Source organism: Dermacentor andersoni, chromosome 1 (genome assembly GCF_023375885.2).
Source record: "Dermacentor andersoni chromosome 1, qqDerAnde1_hic_scaffold, whole genome shotgun sequence".
NCBI lineage: Eukaryota > Metazoa > Arthropoda > Arachnida > Ixodida > Ixodidae > Dermacentor > Dermacentor andersoni.
The window spans coordinates 33,812,477-33,832,951 of NC_092814.1; the positions used below are offsets into that span (position 1 = coordinate 33,812,477).

At 47.1% G+C, this 20,475-nt stretch overlaps 1 protein-coding gene across 5 annotated transcripts in view; it reads right to left on the reverse strand.

Annotated features, from left to right (window-relative positions):
- Ae2 (anion exchange protein Ae2) overlaps positions 1-20,475 on the reverse strand; it is a 356,548-nt gene that overhangs the window by 102,166 nt on the left and 233,907 nt on the right. Inside the window, exon 1 of one of the 5 annotated variants that reach the window (XM_050193753.3) lies at positions 8,556-9,419. The exons of the other annotated variants lie outside the window; for them this stretch is intronic. The gene's annotated coding sequence lies outside the window, so the exon portion shown is untranslated. Of the gene's footprint in view, positions 1-8,555; positions 9,420-20,475 lie in introns of those variants that run through there. 5 annotated transcript variants of the gene reach the window in all.

The following is a 20,475-nucleotide window of genomic DNA, read 5'->3' on the forward strand; positions in this document are numbered from 1 at the left end:
GCCCTGCAATATGAGAGACCTCGTACTCGGAGTCTGCGGATTGCGTTTGGTCAGTTGTGAATCTTACGGGTGCACCAAAATCTTAGCACGCGAGCATCTTAGCATTGCGCCAACGCAATGCTACCGTCGCGTACTGGAATGAAAGCATCGGTTTCGTGCTGAGCATAGGAGCGCCGCTGCCAGGTGGGAAAAGAAAGGTGCCAGGGAGCACAAAGTATAATTTGTTCTTCGATGTTCCTTAACGTACTCTCCAAAAAACTAAATCCTAGGGTTTTACGTGCCAAAACCACGACCTGTTATGGGGCACGCAGGATAGTGGGGGAATCGGAATTAATTTTGACCCATGGGGAGTCGTTAACGCGCCCCCCATGCACGGGTGTTTTTGCATTCAGCCTCCACCGAAATGCGGCCGCCGCGGCCGGCATTGGATCCCGCGACCTCGCGCTTCGTACTCTCCACGAATAAGTGTCATCGGTCTCCAATATAGAGTACCAGCACCTACTGTAAGGGTGCTTGAATCACAGGCAAATAAAGCGAGTTCGATACAGTGTGACACCAAAGCAACCTCATCAAGAATGCACCGTGTTCACACCGTCTATTCCCCCAAACCTCGCAATGTTGCTAGTATATATAATACCTCCACAGTGTAAACTACAGCGCATGCAACCTGAAGGCGTCATATTCCAGAAAGCTTCCCACCCTCCCCCTTCTTTTTTTTTTCAGTCAGAATAAAGCCTACAATCCATTTTGGCTTCTTCGCAGATGACAGCGTAATACACGTGTCGGTGACAACCAAAACAAAGGGAGGGTCATCGGACCCCAAGCTCTCTTAGCGCAGCCTTCTCTGCAAGACTGGCGCACTCCGAGAAAGAGCCCATTCCCGCCAGCGGCTGCTACTCGCAGGTTGTTGCGCAAATCTCACCACGGAGGCAGCGCTTCTGCCACCTACCAAGAGCGGCCGGGTTTCTCCGGTGGGCAGCGCGCGACGAGGGGCCGGACCGGCCCGGGCGGGTGCGCCATGCCTCGGGGATGGACCGGAGCTGGCGAACAATATAAGCCACGCATGGTGACGCCAAACATCTGCCTCGTCGTCTTTCGCAACGCTGTAAACACTCCGGCTCCCGCCACGTGCCACGTCTGAACACTGCACCCATGCGAGAACGGCGCGTCGTTCCGCGTTCTGAAACACGCGCTTTTTCCTTCGCACCGACGTAACGCAACTGTGCAACACATTTTAAGCAGGTAGGCGCTGTCAACGCAAAACACATGATCTACAAACAAGACGGCCAAGCCAAAGGCGGATCAGTTTTTGTGTGCATTTGCTGAATACCATTCGTGTTGTTATTCGCGCTTCAAGAAACTAACACCAACAAAACTTCCCTCGTAAGCCACGTGTTTGCACTTTTATTAGAGCAGTACCTTGCTATCGCACAATGTTCTCCAAATTAAGGCTCTTCCCATTGTTTTTTGTCATCTCCCTCTCGCCTTTGCGAGTCCGCTCTCGACGAGTTCATACCCGGCGCCGAAGTCCTTCGTCCCTCATGTTCAACTACCTGCGCGCTCCGTAGTTGCGATATAATAGTTCGGATGCACAATCACGATTAGCACTTCAATGCGGTCCATTATTGACATAGCGGTACGGGCGTGCTACTGAGCGAGTTGGTGCTTGCCTGTCAGGCGCGAATGAAGAAACACACAAAAGAAAACTTCCTCTTCGATACTGCCACCTCCAACGCGGGAGGCGATCTTTACAGTAAAACCATGCAAAACGGTAGGAAAAAAAGAAATGGTGGATCTCGCGCACTGTGGGAATCGATGTAAGCGACGTTTTGTATGCTGTTTGCTTTGATTGACGTGGCAGAAATGTTAAACTTTAATTGAATTATGGGGCTGTACCTAATTCAATTAATGTTATAATCGTATGTATACATTGTATAAATATATTAGCGGTCTGCACCGCGTTTCGCTGCGTAGCGAAGACGCTCCTGTTCCGCGCGACGCTTTTTTCGGGCCTGGGCAGTGGCGTAGCAACAGGGGGGGCCGGGGGGCCGTGGGCCCCGGGTGCAAGGGGCCAGTGAGGAGGGGGGGGGGGGTGTCATATACGTCTGAAGACACCCCTCTTTCCGCCGGCTACACCCGGGGAGGGGGGTGACAGAAGACCTATGGGCCCCGGGTGCCAGACGACCTAGCTACGCCACTGGGCCTGGGTGTCCCCGACGCTGAGTGCACGGTTTGGAGCCATTTTGCCGGCGCGTGTTTACGTGCTACTTCTGCATACGTGGCCAGCATGCTGTTGAGCCGCCAGCTCCAAGCGCTCGCTCCAGGCTATGTACGATTGCAAGGTTTACACTATCATAGCCCAGCACGCGACTTCCACAGCCCAGCACCTGTATTTTTGTCGCATAGGGAAGCAAGCACAGCACGTGCCTTACGCACAAACTGCGAAACACTGCCGCGGCGGCGCCGGCGGGATGGATTTGATAGGATGGGACGGCTGGATGGACGGACGGACGGACGGACAGACAGACAGACAGTCAGTCAGTCAATCAGTCAGTCGGGATGGATTTGATAGGATGGGACGGCTGGACGGACCGACGGACACAGACAGACAGACGGACACAGACAGACAGACAGACAGACAGACAGACGGACGCACACAGACAGACAGACGGACACAGACAGACAGACAGACACACAGACAGACAGACGGACAGACAGACGGACACAGACAGACGGACGGACACAGACAGACAGACAGACAGACAGACAGACAGACAGACAGACAGACAGACAGTCAGTCAGTCAGTCAGTCAGTCAGTCAGTTTTATTAGAATGTGAATATATCCCAGCGGTCGATTTAGGCACCACTGACCTCCTTGTAGCCCTATAGGTTCAGCGAGAGCAGGGGGAAAGTAAACGCAATGGAGATTGGTTAGAGGCGACTGGAAGAAGGTCGGGAAGCGACAAACAACGAGGCATGGAAAAAATAAAGTTCCCAATAGGGGTTCACGAAGTTTGATTATGGGAATTCATCGTGAGTTTTCTTGTTCCTTTCCCTTTTTTTCTTTTTTAAGATTGGTAGGACATTAGGCAATATAATAAGAGCTTGGTGGCGCAGTACATCCGTCCGTCCGTCCGTCCGTCCGTCCGTCGGTCGGTCGGTCGGTCGGTCGGTCGGTCGGTCGGACGGACAGACAGACAGACAGACAGACAGACAGACAGACAGACAGACAGACAGACAGACAGACAGACAGACAGACAGACAGACAGACAGACAGACAGACAGACAGACAGACAGACAGACAGACAGACAGACAGACAGACAGACAGACAGACAGACAGACAGACAGACAGACAGACAGACAGACAGACAGACAGACAGACAGACAGACAGACAGACAGACAGACAGACAGACTGACTGACTGACTGACGGACAGAAGGACGGACGGACGGACGGACGGACGGATGGATGGATGTACTGCGCCACCAAGCTCTTATTATATTGCCTAATGTCCTACCAATCTTAAAAAAGAAAAAAAGGGAAAGGAACAAGAAAACTCACGATGAATTCCCATAATCAAACTTCGTGAACCCCTATTGGGAACTTTATTTTTTTCATGCCTCGTTGTTTGTCGCTTCCCGACCTTCTTCCAGTCGCCTCTAACCAATCTCCATTGCGTTTACTTTCCCCCTGCTCTCGCTGAACCTATAGGGCTACAAGGAGGTCAGTGGTGCCTAAATCGACCGCTGGGATATATTCACATTCTAATAAAACATGCTCCATCGTTTCCCTAGCTTTGCCGCAGCAAGCACATGCTTTTTCTTCCTTCTTATTCTCGCATTGTAGGTGCGTGTTCTAAGCCACCCTGATCTCACTTGGAAAAGTAATGAGCTTCCTTTTGAGTTGTCATAAACTGTTTCTTTCCCGATTTCGTTTTTTCCTCTTAAGTAGTTACTCGTAGCAGGTTTCTTTTCCATTGCCGCCACCCATAAGATTGTTTCAGCCTCTCCGACTTTCCGGTTGACGTTTTTTGTTGCTGTGTTGCTAAGCCGCATACTTGCTAGTAGGCTTCCTAGTTCTTTCCTCCACTGTGAATCAATGTTTTCCCTGTACAAATAAATACCTCAGCACTCTCCCAGCCCATTCACTTTATTCCATATTCCTTAGTCTTTCTTCATAATCAATTTTACTGCGAGCTTCCCTCACTTCAAAACTTGTCTAGCCCATATCACCCTGCACAGCTTCATTTGTAGTCTTCCCGTGAGCGCCCAATGCCAGGCGTCCCACTGGCCTTTAGTTGCCATCGAGTCCTGATTGTATCCCTGACTTCAAGCAAACAACCGCATTTCCAAAAGTAAGTCCTGGAACCAGGCACGTAACCAGGGGGGGGGCGAAATCAGGCGGTATACCCCCCCCCCCCCCCGCCTTCCCTGCCCACGCCAGCACTCCTCACACATTCCTAAAGCGCCGCCAAATCAATGTTGAGACTTGACAGCTATTCAGCTGTCAACATTTTGCTGCCTTCTTCACTCCTTTTGGATGGCTGTAGTTATCGGCCCCTCTTGGGGTGTGAAGGCCAGTCAGTTTTTTCATAGATTCGGTGCCCACGCGATTAACTCGAGATGCGTTCACTTGTCACCATCTATTCAACGGTCACGCGTATCGCTGTTGCTTCGTTAATTCATCCTTCTTTGTTTAGACTGATCCAGGGGCCAGAAAAGGGATTCGGTTCCTATTCAGCTGGTCTGTATGCTCGTGGAACGAGTTGCGGCCGCAGAAAACGCCATTTGGGTTTAACTTTTCCTTTCGCTTCGTTATTTCCTCGAGTGACGGCTCGCTGCGACGCTGGCAGATCCCCGGAACCATATATACCCGCGATATGGGTTACACAAGGTGCAAAAAAGATAATGCGAAACAGCGTCCATCATCAAACCCTGCAATAACCCTTAAACCTATAATAAGCAATATGACTGTCGCCTTAACCTCGTTTGGTTTTCCCCTAATTATACAGTACTTTTCGTGCAAAATTGGCAACTGGAAATAAAAATCGCAAGGAGTTGAGAAATTATGCGATCTACTAAGGGAGAGAGCCAAGGCAACAGCCAAACAGGAAGGAAAAGCTAAGATTAACAAATTTAACCGTTGTTTATGAAAATATTTATGGATCAATATCTTTTTATTTAAAAAGGAAGTAGAGAAAACGACGCTGGAATTAGAGAATAATTCTGTGTGTTCTGAATGACGCTTCTACAGTTATCAGTCGAATCGCCTGACGTAGCCACTTCTCTGCTGAGCTTATGTGGATGTTTTTCTAACCTTTCGCAGTGGGCGCAGTACTTCTAGAACCGCAGCGTCCTGAGCTCTACGCGTTTGTACGGGACTCGCGGCCACGCATCGTTGCGCAACTTTCCAAATAACAACACGTGTCAGTTTTGGCACTTGCTAGAGCAGTAAACGAGAGATCCAAAATAACAGTGGTTATTCCGCAAATATATATTTCTTTATAATTCTTCCAGAGCTAATTCAAAAAACGCTGCTATAGTCGGATACAACTTAAGTCTGGAGTGAAGCCCCGCCCACGCTTTCATAACCGCCAGCCACTGTTCCTTCGCGAGGCTGCAAATAATTCGTAATTCAAACTTTTCCTGTTACCCAAATAAGGCGGTAACCCCAAAAATAAAATTATTAGCGCGTAATTTTATACGTTTTCCCGCGCCTATTATAGTGGAATGGTGAAAGCCTAATTCCTTATTGAACTGAAACAAAATGCTTGCTTCGCTGCAACTACTGTCAAGTTTCACTTCAGTTGGCTGTTAAGTTTCATGAGTAAAACGGGCTCAGGGTACGTGCCTGCCTGGAACCATTACACCTTTCCACATACCCGGAGCACCTCGTACCAATTGTATCCCCATAGCGCTCTGTGTTTCATTATGGCTGCATTTCTATTCCCCTTTACTGCTATTGCTTTTCCTTTGTTTCCATATATCTAATGCATTCGTTCATCCGTATACTAAGGTATTTATATTCTTTTAACCGAGGTGCCACTGTCTGTTCACTGTTTTCATTGAATACCACAACACCTGATTTTCTAACGCTAAATTTCAAACCTAAATTCTTGCCTTCCTGTCCACAGATATTAGCCAGACGTTGCAAATCACATTGCTTGTTAGCTAGCAACACAATGTCGTCCGCATAAAATAAACCTGGAAGCTGCTGCTCTACTACTGTACCCGCCTGTTCGTATGAGAGATTAAACCCGATATTACTTCCTTCTTGCGTCCTCTCCATCCTCATCACGTACATCATAAACAGGAGTGGGGATAAAGGGCACCCCAGCTTCAGTCCCTTGTTGATATCAACTTTCTCCTCGCTCCTCATCCCTTCCCATTCAACGCAAACTGCATTTTCTAGGTAAATCTCTCTCAAAAGCTGTAGACAATCGTCGTCTAAGCCTTCCCCTTCCAGAATATCCCACAAAATGTTGTGGTCTACGTTGTCATACGCTTCTGTAATGTCTGAAAAGGCCAAATATAACGGTCTGCTTTCTGCTCTTGATATGAATGGATGGATGGATGTTATGAGCATCCCCTTTGGAACGGGGCGGTGGGTTGCGCCACCAAGCTCTTCCTATTATACTACCTAATGTCCAACCAAGGTTAAAAAAAAGAAAACAAAACCTACAATGAATTCCCATAGCTTCTGACCACCTATCGTGAACTTTGTTTTTTGTAAGTCTCCGTTTGTTGTCGTTTCCCTACTTCCGCCAATATTCCAATCGCCTCTTACTATATATGCGCGCAGGCGAGCGCCATATGGTGGCGTTGCAAGAAATCCAGCGGCGCGTCCGAGCGAGACCACAGCAGCAACGCCCAGAAAGTCGGGAGAAGAGGCAAAAAAGCTTCGAGTTAAAAAAAGAAAAAAAAAAGATATATTCGTGTTAGAATATGTCAAGCAGTGCACAGCCTCGATTGTCGTGTTCAGTTGAACCCATGCCTCGAAGTAGAGGCAGAATTAAAGGGGTGGGGTCCCTCATTCACCTTTAGTTTCTCTTAACGAGCACGTCAAGGTCGTATAGGTGGTTCAGGAAGGATGTCTCGTTTCGCTCGCAACGCCTGTTGATACTAACTGCTCGCCAGAAATGCAAATAGGCAAGAAATGTCGAAGCAGCACTGTTACGGCAAGGGTGGCATAGGACAACGGAAGATAGCGAAGAATATTCAAGGAGCCCAATCACGTCGCTATCGTGCCCGCACAGTGTTCGTCGAAAGTATACAGGCCATGCGCTGCGCGTCGCCGATATACGATGTCGCCGGATTGTGCAGCACGCAGTACTTCTTGCGCTATAATGCGCTGAGCAGAGTTGTTACTCTCAAAGCCTTCAGAGCACAAGGAGAGCCACATGCTCCGATAACGCGCACTATAGCTGTGCCCTTTAAGTCACAAACATTGAGAAACACAAGACGCCAGCAGCGGTCACGCATGGGCACCAACATGGAATATGTCGCGGATATCGGTCACATCTGACAAGCATTACTGCCGCGTTGACACCAATAGTCTCACAGACCTTATACACCACCTCGCAGTCGCCTGGACGGTGGAAACAGCAAAGAATCTATGCATGCGTGCTGCATATGTCAAGTCAGGCAGTTAAAACAGTCAGGACTATAAAGTCAAGCTTAAGCATTGCGAAGCCCCCGACTTTCTCAGTCGTATATCTAAACTTAATTTAGATGATGGCAGAAATGGTCCTTCGTGGCAATGTGACCTTCCGCTTACTACTCTACGTGACCGATACCACGGCGAGTGCCAACAGTGGAGCACCTAATGACTTTAATTTCTTAAGTTACTTAGTATTACTATAAACAGACAGGTAACCTATTCTTGCAATTACATAAGCGGAAGAGCACATCAAGCATGCATACTGCGCCCGCCCAGCATTTTAGCGCGCTGAGTGACATATGAAGCTACCCACCGTGGTTGCTCAGTGGCTATGGTGTTAGGCTGCTGAGCACGAGGTCGCGGGATCGAATCCTGGCCACGGCGGCCGCATTTCGATGGGGGCGAAATGCGAAAACACCCGTGTACTTAGATTTAGGTGCACGTTAAAGAACCCCAGGTGGTCAAAATTTCCGGAGTCCCCCACTACGGCGTGCCTCATAATCAGAAAGTGGTTTTGGCACGTAAAACCCCATATATTATTATTATTACATATGAAGCAGGACACAAACCACGCTTGCGAGCGCTGATTCGAGGCACGCAGTGCCGGTCGTGAAACTTGCTCATTTGCGCGCAGCGAAATTTGATAAAAGCGCATCGTGCGGCGCTATAGTTGCGCCAGCTGCTTCCCATAACGTCAGCGAAGCAAGAACACAGCGTAATCAGAGTAACGCAGCAAAATGCGTGACTCCGTATTAGCGACATAAGCGCGGCTCAAGGCCGCGCGCCGACACGCAGGTCGACGGCGGCGCAGAACAAACGCCGCGCAGCGCACAAATCAACCACTGTCACCAGTACACATACGCGCGCATATGCATGAAGAAACGTATATATCACCCCAGCTGTGATTCATGGCGGCGTCTTGGGGAGCGTTCCCACGCACTCGGTAGCAGCGACGACGGACTCCCTTCCCGAGTCTCTGTGCGGCCGGCAGCAAGTGCGCACAAGTGTCAGCGTGCGATCAACGCCGGAAGATCGCCGCGACCCCTGCAGCTGCCGCTCCGGCGCGCCTCTCCTTTGTCGAAGACGCTTATGGATGGCCTCTGCCAGAGGCGGCTGTACTGCGCCGGCCCTGAAAGATTTGCGCGGCACTGTCCATCGCCCGGCTGGACTGTTGCAGCCCAGCTCGCACCGACGGTACAGCTGCGAGGGCCGGCCACCGCCGGCTGCATGCGTCGCGCGCCTTCTCCATGGAATGCTCGCGACAGGGGCCCGGAAGGCAGTCGCATATAGTGATTCTTGACGAACAGCCAGCCAGACGCGCGGAGACCAACGCTCTCATCAAAGACTCTGAATCGACCACGTCTCGGTGGCGGGTCAAGAAGATTTGATACCCCACCCGTTTTATAAAACAGCCCAACAGAAACGAGGGCGAGCGTCACTGCTTTATGAACCTTGCGTGAGTCAAACTGTAAATGAATCCAACCTGAAACTACCTTCAAAAATTGTTCGGCCGGATGAAAACTTCCGTACACGGCGGCACTATGAAGTCAGGAGGAGGCGATGAATAAAAAGAAAAAAGAAAGAGAGAAAAGCGTTATTCGGAGTCCTCCCAGCACCCGTCCGCAAGCACTCGCAGAAAGAAAAAGAAAAGAAAGCAAAATATTTGTTGCAGATAAGCGAATGGCCAAACCATTCAAGGAAGATATTTGGTAGGAATTGTTCGCTTAACGGCGTATAATTTGTTGCAGCAGCGTTTGTTCCGTGGCAAACGGAGCCGCTAACCAGTACATCTGTGGAGGTATACCCCGTGCTTAACCTAACGAGCTCCAATTGTTTCGCGTTCAGCATACAGGGAACGCGGCCCGCAACTTTGTTGCATGAGCGCACGGCGCCCTTTGCGCCTTCAATACCGATCGCGAAAACGGGCGAAGGAGCCAAAGAAAGCTCGTCGATTAAACAAGAAAAACGGGAGGAGAAGGGGCTTCGCGGCCCAGTGGCAGGCACTGTACTGTCAGTCCGTTCGGTTCAAATTCTGGAGTCGTGCCAGTTACGTATAGCACGCTACGCTAAACACTTCTCCACCGCACAATATACTCGCGATCCGCCCTTCTCCGATCAGACTTAGCCAGACCATGTATGCAGGAAAGCAACAGTGCCAAGCGTTATACTGGTGCGAAATTTGAGCATGAATAGAGCATCGGTGATAGCAATATCATTTACAAAAAATCATGTACATGCAGAGAAAAAGGTACGTCTCTGCATTTTGCAGGCTTTCTTCCATGCGCAGAGAGAAAAAAACTGCGTAAAAGGCAGCTTCACGCACATACGCGAGCCTTATATGTTTCAAGAGGCGTCATAAATATTTTATTCTCACGTTAAACCGCAATCTGAATTGGCAAAAAGCTCTCTTATTAACTATTATAATTAATGAATTAGTTAGTTATGCGAAGCACAATACACAGCGGTGAAACTGCGTTATTGCGATAGATTTTCAAAGCTCAACAAATAAAATAGAGAAGAAAATAAAATAGAGTGCGCTCAGACGCGGAACTTGTTTGTATGAATTAAACGGAATAAAACAAACCTACCAAATTGAGGTAGAAAAAGAAACGAATAAAATAATTTTAACAATTTAGTCGGTGAAAGTCTCGAAGCCAGTTTTGTATAGCCATTGTCTTACGGTATTAGACGACAAGCGCAGCTCCACTCTTTTATGTTGTCAATCACTCTCTGTTTTCCCACTAATTGTCACTGACGCTCGCGTTTCTTCTCTTTTTCCCCCACTGCTGGTTTGCGTTAGCATTAGGAGTGTCGAGGCGGGCAAAAGTATGTGTACATATCATCATCATCGTCATCATCATCATCAGTCTGTTTACACCCACTGCAGGGCAAACGCATCTCCCATACTTCTCCAACTACCCCGGTCATGTACTAATTGTGGCCATGTTGTCCCTGCAAACTTCTTAATGTAATCCGCCCACCTAACTTTCTGCCGCACCCTGCTACGCTTCCCTTCCCTTGGAATCCAGTCCGTAACCCTTAATGACCATCGGTTATCTTCCCTCCTCATTACATGTCCTGCCCATGCACATTTCTTTTTCTTGATTTCAACTAAGATGTCATTAACCCGCGTATGTTCCCTCACCCAATGTGCTCTTTTCTTATCCCTTAACGTTACACCCATCATTCTTCTTTCCATAGCTCGTTGCGTCGTCCTCAATTTAAGCAGAACTCTTTTCGTAAGCCTCCAGGTTTCTGCCGCGTACGTGAGTACTGGTAAGACACAGCTGTTATACACTTTTCTCTTGAGGGATAGTGGCAACCTGCTGTTCATGATTTGAGAATGCCTGCCAAACGCACCCCAGCCCATTCTTATTTTTCTGGTTATTTCAGTCTCATGATCCGGATCCGTGGTCACTACCTGCCCTACGTAGATGTATTCCCTTACCACTTCCAGTGCCTCGCTACCTATCGTAAACTGCTGTTCTCTTCCGAGATTGTTAAACATTACTTTAGTTTTCTGCAGATTAATTTTCAGACCCACCCTTCTGCTTTGCCTCTCCAGGTCAGTGAGCATGCATTGCAATTGGTCTCCTGAGTTACTAAGCAAGGCAATATCATCAGTGAATCGCAAGTTGCTAAGGTATTCTCCATCAACTTTTATCCCCAATTCTTCCCACTCCAGGTCTCTGAATACCTCCTGTAAACACGCTGTGAATAGCAATGGAGAAATCTTATCTCCCTGTCTGACGCCTTTCTTTATTGGGATTTTGTTGCTTTCTTTATGGAGGACTACGGTGGCTGTGGAGCCGCTATAGATATCTTTCAATATTTTTACATATGGCTCATCTACACCCTGATTCCGTAATGCCTCCGTGACTGCTGAGGTTTCGACTGAATCAATCGCTTTTTCGTAATCAATGAAAGCTATATATAAGGGTTGGTTATATTCCGCGCATTTCTCTATCACCTGATTGATAGTGTGAATATGGTCTATTGTTGAGTAGCCTTTACGGAATCCTGCCAGGTCCTTTGGTTGACAGAAGTCTAAGATGTTCCTGATTCTATTTGCGATTACCTTAGTAAATACTTTGTAGGCAACGGACAGTAGGCTGATCGGTCTATAATTTTTCAAATCTTTGGCGTCCCCTTTCTTATGGATTAGGATTATGTTAGCGTTCTTCCAAGATTCCGGTACGCTCGAGGTCATGAGGCATTGTGTATATAGGGTGGCCAGTCTTTCTAGAACAATGTTCCCACCATCCTTCAACAAATCTGCTGTTACCTGATCCTCCCCAGCTGCCTTCCCCCTTTGCATAGCTCCCAAGGCGTTCTTTACTTCTTCCGGCGTTACTTGTGGGATTTCAAATTCCTCTAGACTATTCTCTCTCACATTATCGTCGTCGGTGCTACTGGTACTGTATAAATCTCTACAGAACTCCTCAGCCACTTGAGCTATTTCATCCATATTAGTAACGATATTGCCAGCTTTATCTCTTAACGCATACATCTGATTCTTCCCTATTCCTAGTTTCTTCTTCACTGCTTTTAGGCTTCCTCCGTTCCTGAGAGCATGTTCAATTCTATCCATATTACAGTTCCTTATGTCAGCAGTCTTACGCTTGTTGATTAACTTAGAAAGTTCTGACAGTTCTATTCTAGCTGTAGGGTTAGAGGCTTTCATACATTGGCGTTTCTTGATCATATCTTTCGTCTCCTGCGATAGCTTACTGGTATCCTGTCTAACGGAGTCACCACCGACTTCTATTGCACACTCCTTAATGATGCCCATAAGATTGCCGTTCATTGCTTCAACATTAAGGTCCTCTTCCTGAGTTAAAGCCGAAAACCTGTTCTGTAGCTTGATCCGGAATTCCTCTAGTTTCCCTCTTACCGCTAACTCATTGATTTGCTTCTTATGTATCAGTTTCTTCCGTTCCCTCCCCAAGTCTAGGCTAATTCGAGTTCTTACCATCCTATGGTTGCTGCAGCGCACCTTGCTGAGCACGTCCACATCTTGTATGATACCAGGGTTAGCGCAGAGTATGAAGTCTATTTCATTTCTAGTCTCGCCATTTGGGCTCCTCCACGTGCACTTTCGGCTAACCCGCTTGCGGAAGACGGCATTCATTATCCGCATATTATTCTGTTCTACAAATTCTACTAATAACTCTCCCCTGCTAATCCTAGAGCCTATGCCATATTCCCCCACTGACTTGTCTCCAGCCTGCTTCTTGCCTACCTTGGCATTAAAGTTGCCCATCAGTATAGTGTATTTTGTTTTCACTTTACCCATCGCCGATTCCACGTCTTCATGAAAGCTCTCGACTTCCTGGTCATCATGACCGGATGTAGGGGCGTAGACCTGTACTACCTTCAATTTGTACCTCTTATTAAGTTTCACAACAAGACCTACCACCCTCTCGTTAATGCTATAGAATTCCTGTATGTTACCAGCTATATCCTTATTAATCAGGAATCCGACTCCTAGTTCTCGTCTCTCCGCTAAGCCCCGGTAGCACAGTACGTGCCCGCTCTTTAGCACTGTATATGCTTCTTTTGTCCTCCTAACCTCACTGAGCCCTATTATATCCCATTACTATACTAACGCAATTGACGATCTGCTCCGGACCACCGTCAGTTACACTTCGCTCCTGGAAGAAGCAGGACGTATGTCGACTAAGCTCCTGAACAGAATTTGCAATTTGGTGAACGCGGTTCAAATCACGGATACCTGCCGCGGATGCTTAGTGGCCATGGTGTTGGGCTGCTCAGCGCTAGGTCGCGGGACTGAATCCCCGCCACCGCGGCCGCATTTCGATGGACGCAAAATGCGAAAACACCGGTGTACTTAGATTTAGGTGCACATTTAAGAACCCCAGGTGGTCCAAATTTCCGGAGCCCCCCACTACGGCGTGCCTCATAATCAGATCGTAGTTTTTGGCGCGTAAAGCCCCATAATTTAATTTTGTTTAAAATCATGGATCCAGGACCTCTATGAAGTGCGACGTAATGCTAACGCATTTCCACGATCGATTCAAATGGATCGCGAAGCTTCAGGTGAGAAGCGGTCCAGAACCAACTGTCACTGACCTCAGCAAGGGCTGTTATGGGAGCAGTGATCGAAGCATGGCTAGGTGAAGAGGGAACAAACATCGTCAAAGAAAAAAAAACGGTTTTTATTAAAAACAAGACAACTTGATGTCATTCAACGAAAATAAAATTCGCAATCAATTTTATAAACACGTCGTGATGAAAAAATACAACTCTCTATCACTTTATTATTAACAATAAATGCCACTTTTTCAGCGCCCGCTAAAAGATAAGAGAGGGAGGGAAAACAACAGGTGAAAGGCAGACAGGTTAACCAGATTGAGTGTCCGGTTGGCCACTCTGCAGAGGGGGTTGGGGTAAGGGGCAGAAAAGTTAAGAAAACAGCAGAAGATTTAAGAAAAAATTTACGCAGAAACTCCTCTGCGAGTTGTTTAAGTATGCGTGATGCGCCACTTGCTCATCTCCATGCAGCCCGGCGTCATTGCCAATGTTATGATACGTGATCCGACCAGTATAAAGCTTATCAACCCTTATCAGTTTTATCAACCTTATCGGACTAGAGCCGACCCTTATCAACCATTATCGGTTGTTATCAACCTTATAGGACATGATACGGCCCCTATCACCTTTCATCGGTCCTTATCAACCTCATCGGACTTGATCCGTCCGTTATCAACCGTTATCAGTGTTTATTAACATTATCACAATTGATGCGACCTTTATAAGCCCTTATCGCTATTTAGCACCTTACCCATCAGCGTCGAACCACAATCAGCCGTGATGAGACCCATACAACCCCTCATGACTCCTTATCAGCCTTATCAAGTCATCTTTGCGAGACGTGAAGCGCATGAGCCCTCATAGATCGATGGCATTTTGGACGCCCCAACGGAAGGCGCATACCGCGACCACCGAAACGCAACGGGAACGTGGCGTGTTTGGCATTAAATTTCCCCAGAATCGGAAATTTTCGTGGTGTCTAAAATGCACCAAGTAGGCTCTACATGTGGTTCTAGAAGTGGCTTTTATTCCACCATCATCAAATATTTCAGTAACGCCTTCGTAAAAGCAATATTTTATACATTATATTCTTTACAGTGATTCGTCTTACGTGGAGGACAGGTTTCCTCGTTGGGTAGGGCATATAAATGGTTACGCTCAAAAAAAAAGAAAGAAGAACGCAGCAGTTCGCACGTTCCAAAGTTCTTCCGCGAGTCCTGGTTCCTTTAAAAAGCACAGCACATTTAAAGCAGTTCGGGCCGACGTCGGCTGGGACCAGGGTCCAAGAATTCTGGCTTCCTTAAGGGTACGGCTGTCAATCTTGTTGAGCGTGGCGCTGAGGACTTTGTGCATTGAAACGACAACAATCACGAAGAAGGGGGCGTTCGCTCCGCTATCAATTGAAATGCATTGCATCTCTTGTGTAGTGTGCAGAAAGGCGTACTCGTAAAGCCGAACTGCTACAATACCCCCCCCCCCCCCCCCCCCTCCCCCCCGCACATGTTGGGTTGTTTGCTTGTCAACGTTTGTCTTGATTATGGTGGCGTTGTGTTTAAAATCATGGGGTTTTACGTGCCAAAACCACGATCTGATTATGAGACACGCCATAGTGAGGAACTCCGGAAATCTGAACCACCTGGGGTTCTTTAACGTGCACCTAAGTCTAAAGACACGTGTGTTTTCGCCCCGATCGAAATGCGGCCGCCGTGGCCGGGATCCGATCACGCGACCTCGTGCTTAGCAGCCCAACACTTCATAGCCACGAAGCAACCACGGAGGGTGGCACTGTGTTTGCGAAGTGTGTTACATGGTCGGTCAACGCGTTCAGTCAAAAGTAGTGAGTTACGGCGCCAGATAATTGCGCACTTGGCTGTGTTCGTCCGACGGACTCTGCGTCCAGCACTCGGCACCCGAAACTTTCTCCGGCCGGAAAGAAAGGATGTTCTGCGCGTGGCCGCGAAAGCGGTACGACTGGCGTCTCGGTGCATCGCATTCCGCGTTAGAGGCTCAAAACGACTACCGAGTCCAATAATAAATAAAATAAATAAATTTCGCACCTTTGACAGCAAAAATGAGGTCACTTTTTTTTTTTAACGGACATGACGTCCCCATCTTTTGTTCCGCCGGAAGTGCTCCCTCGTCACATACAAGGAGGTTATATACTAAAACCTTTAGTATATGACCTCCTTGGTCACATAGAAGGCGCTAAGCTTCATTAGCTGCCGATGAACTGCCATGTTTTGAAAGTATGGGCTTCTACGGAAGCTTCACTATCGGGTACATTTACCTTGACATTTCTCTCGCATTTACCGCTGAATTGCCGCTGAATTTTTTAGCACCCAAGTTCCGGCACGTTAGCACCAGCAGAATACAACAATCCTATTCTTTTCCGAAGTAACACTGGCAACGACGAACGTTTTTTCTGCCCTAAAACTGCAAGGGGCATGACGGATGCCGCGGAGGATGGTTCCATGTCAGATCAATCACCTGAGGTTTAAAGTCTCAAATGTAGACACTGCACCGTGCTTCCGGCCTCTTACTCTCAGAAAAACGAAATAAATGCAAGAAGAGAGAGAGCCCGACGTGGGTGTGATTCACGACATCTTGGTGTTCCTTGTAATTGGCTTCGAGCGCGTGTACAGACAGCGCATTCTTCATCTCGCGTGACGTATCTACTCCGAAAGGAAGCGCGTTCCATGGCAGACGGCCGCGAGGAACGGCGAGACATGTCCACCCGCGCGCAGCAACGAAGGCGGGCCGTGACGCAGGTGGTTGTGGCAACCCGCTGAAAGCGCTTCCAAGAACAGCGTCCGCCGAAGGCGATGCGTAGAGAGGTCCACGCGAGCGCTGCAACGAGCCGATTGGAGACGGTCTCCGCGCGATGCACGAATTACGCGCCGCCAAGGCGAGTGGTGCGGTTGCAAAAGCGCAGGGCGTAAAGAAAAAAAGAAAACTTGCCACACAGTCCGATAGCGTCAACGCGGCCCACAGACAAACGCTCACCACCTTCAAGACGCACGAAAGCTCATCGGGATAAAGTATCACGCAGGAATACACAAGTTTGGTTTCGGTTGGGCCAAGGTGAAATTATGTGAGCTATGGATAGGTACCTCTGTCCCATTTATTTCGAGGTAACTGGCAGGGAGGCACAAGTTCACAGGGTGCTTCCATATATATATATATATATATATATATAATCATATAATCATATAATCATAGCATAAGAAGCCAACAAAGACACGAAGGACAGCACAGGGGAAATTACTTGTACTTACTAATTGAATTAAAGAAATAAATTAATGGAAATATAAGTGGATGAAAAAACAACTTGCAGCAGCTGGGGAACGATCCCACGTCTTCGCCTTACGCGTGCGATGCTCTAACCAATTGAGCTAGCGCGGCGCCGTTTTCCCATCCACTTTCTGGGGTATTTATGCATTATGTATATGTGATCAAATGAAGGTTCTCTTTCAGCTCCTGAAAGAAGTACACTCGTACGCTGCAAAGCTCGAAAAGTCAGGCTGAAATAACTGCGGACATAAAAGCCATTAAAGATAGTGAAAAGAACATTGAATCAAAGTTAGCTGGCATGCATAAGAGGCTTGATGAACTCGAGGAAAAGGCCACGAAATTTTACATTAGTCAAGAGCTTTCATATTTAAAGAAATCGATAGAAGAGCAACGTAATCGAAATGATTCTCCGCAGCCTCGTCTTGACGAAGCTGAAGATAGATCACGACGTGAGAACTTAGTATTTCGGGGTGTATCAGATGCTAAAGAGTCTTGGGCAGATACTGAATCTGCACTACCGAAAGCGTTGACTGAGGTCGTCGACTCGTGCTCTGGTGCTTTAATCCAGCGTGCACATCGCCTGGGCATTTTTTCACATAAGTGTCGTCCTGTCAGTTTAATTTACCAACTCAAAAATGAAAAAAAGAAGATACTGCCCCTGCGTAATGAAATCAAGTCGAAAGGCATCACTATTGGTGAAGATTTCTCACCCTGCAACATGCTTGGCTCCAAAAAGACTGTTTGAATTCGGAACCACCCACGCTGGCCTTCGCTCTATTAAACTACGATACAACGAGCTATGCTTCAATAACACATGCTTTATGTACAACGCAATCACTGGCACTGTAGACGAGGTCGAGACACCTGGCGAACATGGTGTGCAGGGAACAGTGACCGTTACACTGTCAATGAGATTGACACACGTAGCGAAGCCAGTAGACTAGATACCGATTCTGCATCGGAAGTTGTATCGTAGGGAATCGCGAGGGGCAGTGGGAAGTTATCTCTTGTGTCTGTCCTTTTCACCAATATCAGAAGCGTTCTTAATAAACGTGCTAACTTATCTTCCGCCATTGACACATGTACACCTCACATTGTTACACTAACAGAAACCTGGCCCCCAACGCACGTGTCTGATTTTGAACTCTTTCACGATGCTCATCGTTACTCGATCTATTGTTGCGATAGGATGGCAAGACGGTGTTTGCTTGCAATTTCAAAAGATATTCCTCCTTCATGCATTCAAATCTGCAGCGAGTTGGAACTAGTTTTCGCTTCGGTAGTCATCGGTCATCTGAAAATAATTATTGGTGTCTGCTGCCACCCTCCGTCCTATTCATCCACATTTGCTAACGAACTCCATGATGCTATAAACTTGGTTCGCACATGCTATCCTTCATCACCGCCTTTTATACTCGGAGACTTTAACATTCCAACTATCTTGTGGACTGCTTATTCGCCTTATTGATCGCCGCCTTTGTCACAAGCTTAAGAATTCTTAGACCTATGTACATTGTTTTCGCTAACTCAGTAACGCAAGCCACTAATTGTAACAAGTACTGCAAATACTCTAGATTTAATCCTGACCATTAATCCAGAGCTAGCCACAAATCTAACATATCTGCCCGGCATCAGTGATCACCTTCTGCTCGATTTCGTCATTAATACACCACGTCCTAAAGTGAATAAAATAATAAAAAAAAAACATTCTAGATTACAAACGGGCTAACTTTGCCGCTATTAATAACGAACTATCTGCATTTATTAGCTATTTTCTTGTTAATTTCGACACTCGCTCTGTCTAAGAAAACTGGCTACTGTTCAAAACGAAGGTGCACCAACTATCAGACAAATATATTCCTAAGCGCGTCGTCACCTCTAACCCTCAAGCACCCTGGTAAGATTCATACACCAGGCGACTATCTAACAAGAAGAAACATTTATACCGTCTTGCCAAGCTTTCACCTTCTACTGAGCGATGGTCGACATACAAGGCTGCTTTCGATACATTCGTGCATGAAAACCCTGAAACTTACGAAGAACAACTTTTTGTGTCTTACTTTACCATCTAATTGAAAGCAAACGTTAAAAAGTTCTGGCACGTTATACACCTTGCACACGACCCTTTAATAACACTGCAAGATACCTCCGGCAACATAATCCCAAATTATCTTTGCGCAACCGTACTGAACAGAACATTCATTGAAAGCTTTTCCTCGAGCACGACTGTTGATCTTCCCGATATGCCGCACCACGGATTTTCCATTATGTCACCAACAACTATTGATGCTCCTGGCGTTGCTAAAATAATCGAGTCCTTAAGACACGATTCACATCCTGGGTCTGACGCAATTAGTTCTAAATTCTTAAAAAGTATTTGCGCTTACAGTCAAATTATACTAACAAAACTTTTTCAGCAGTCGCTCGATTCATCACGCCTCCATAACGACTGGAAAATTGGGCAGGTGGTCCAACTTCCCAAATCCGGTAATAAGCACTCGCTTAAAAATCACCGCCTCATTTCACTCACTATAGCACAGGCTGCAAATTACAAGAACATATAATATTTAAAAACATCGCCACTTTTCTTGATGACAACTCCTTTTTTGCTTCTGCGCAACATGGTTTCCGTCAAACATATTCCTGCGAAACACAGTTACTGTCATTCGCCGATAAATTACATGGCATGCTTGACAAGTCATCTTGCGCCGACTGCATCTTTTTAGGCTGCACGAAAGCATTTGATAAAGTGTGCCATCAATTGTTGCTACATAAATTAAGTCATCTTAACCTTGGTCCACATGTCTTTAGATGGATTCAATCTTTCCCTCTTAACCGCTGTCAGTTTGTTTTCACTAACGGCACAACCGCACCTCTTACTAACGTGCTATCTGGTGTAACAAGGATCCGTCCTCGGAACACCACTTGCCGTCTTGCCGTCCTATCGCAATAACGACACATCGAGTAACGATAAGCGTCGTGAAAGATTTCAAAATGAGACACGTGCGTTGGGAGCCAGGTGTTCTGTTAGTGCAACATTGTGAGGTGGAAGATAAGTTAGCATGTTTATTAAGAACGCTTCTGATGTTGGTGAAAAGGACAGACACAGGAGATAACCGTATCTTCTGCCATCCACCTTTTTGCTGACGACTGTGTAATTTCCCGAGAAATAAGTAACTTCAACGACATTAACACTCCAGACCGATCCTAATTCGGTCTCTAACTGGTGCAAAACGTGGAAAATGGAGTTAAATATTAACAAATGTAAGGTCATGCGCGTTTCTTGCTGCTCTAACCGTTCCCCTTCATATTGTCTTAATGGCATTCCTCTTGATTCCGTCGCATAACATAAATACCTAGGCGTACATATAACACGAAACTTAACATGCAATGCCCGTACTGAATAGGTGACTAATAACGCTAATCGCATGTTAGGGCATTTACGTCGCAACTTCTCTGCTGCTCCATC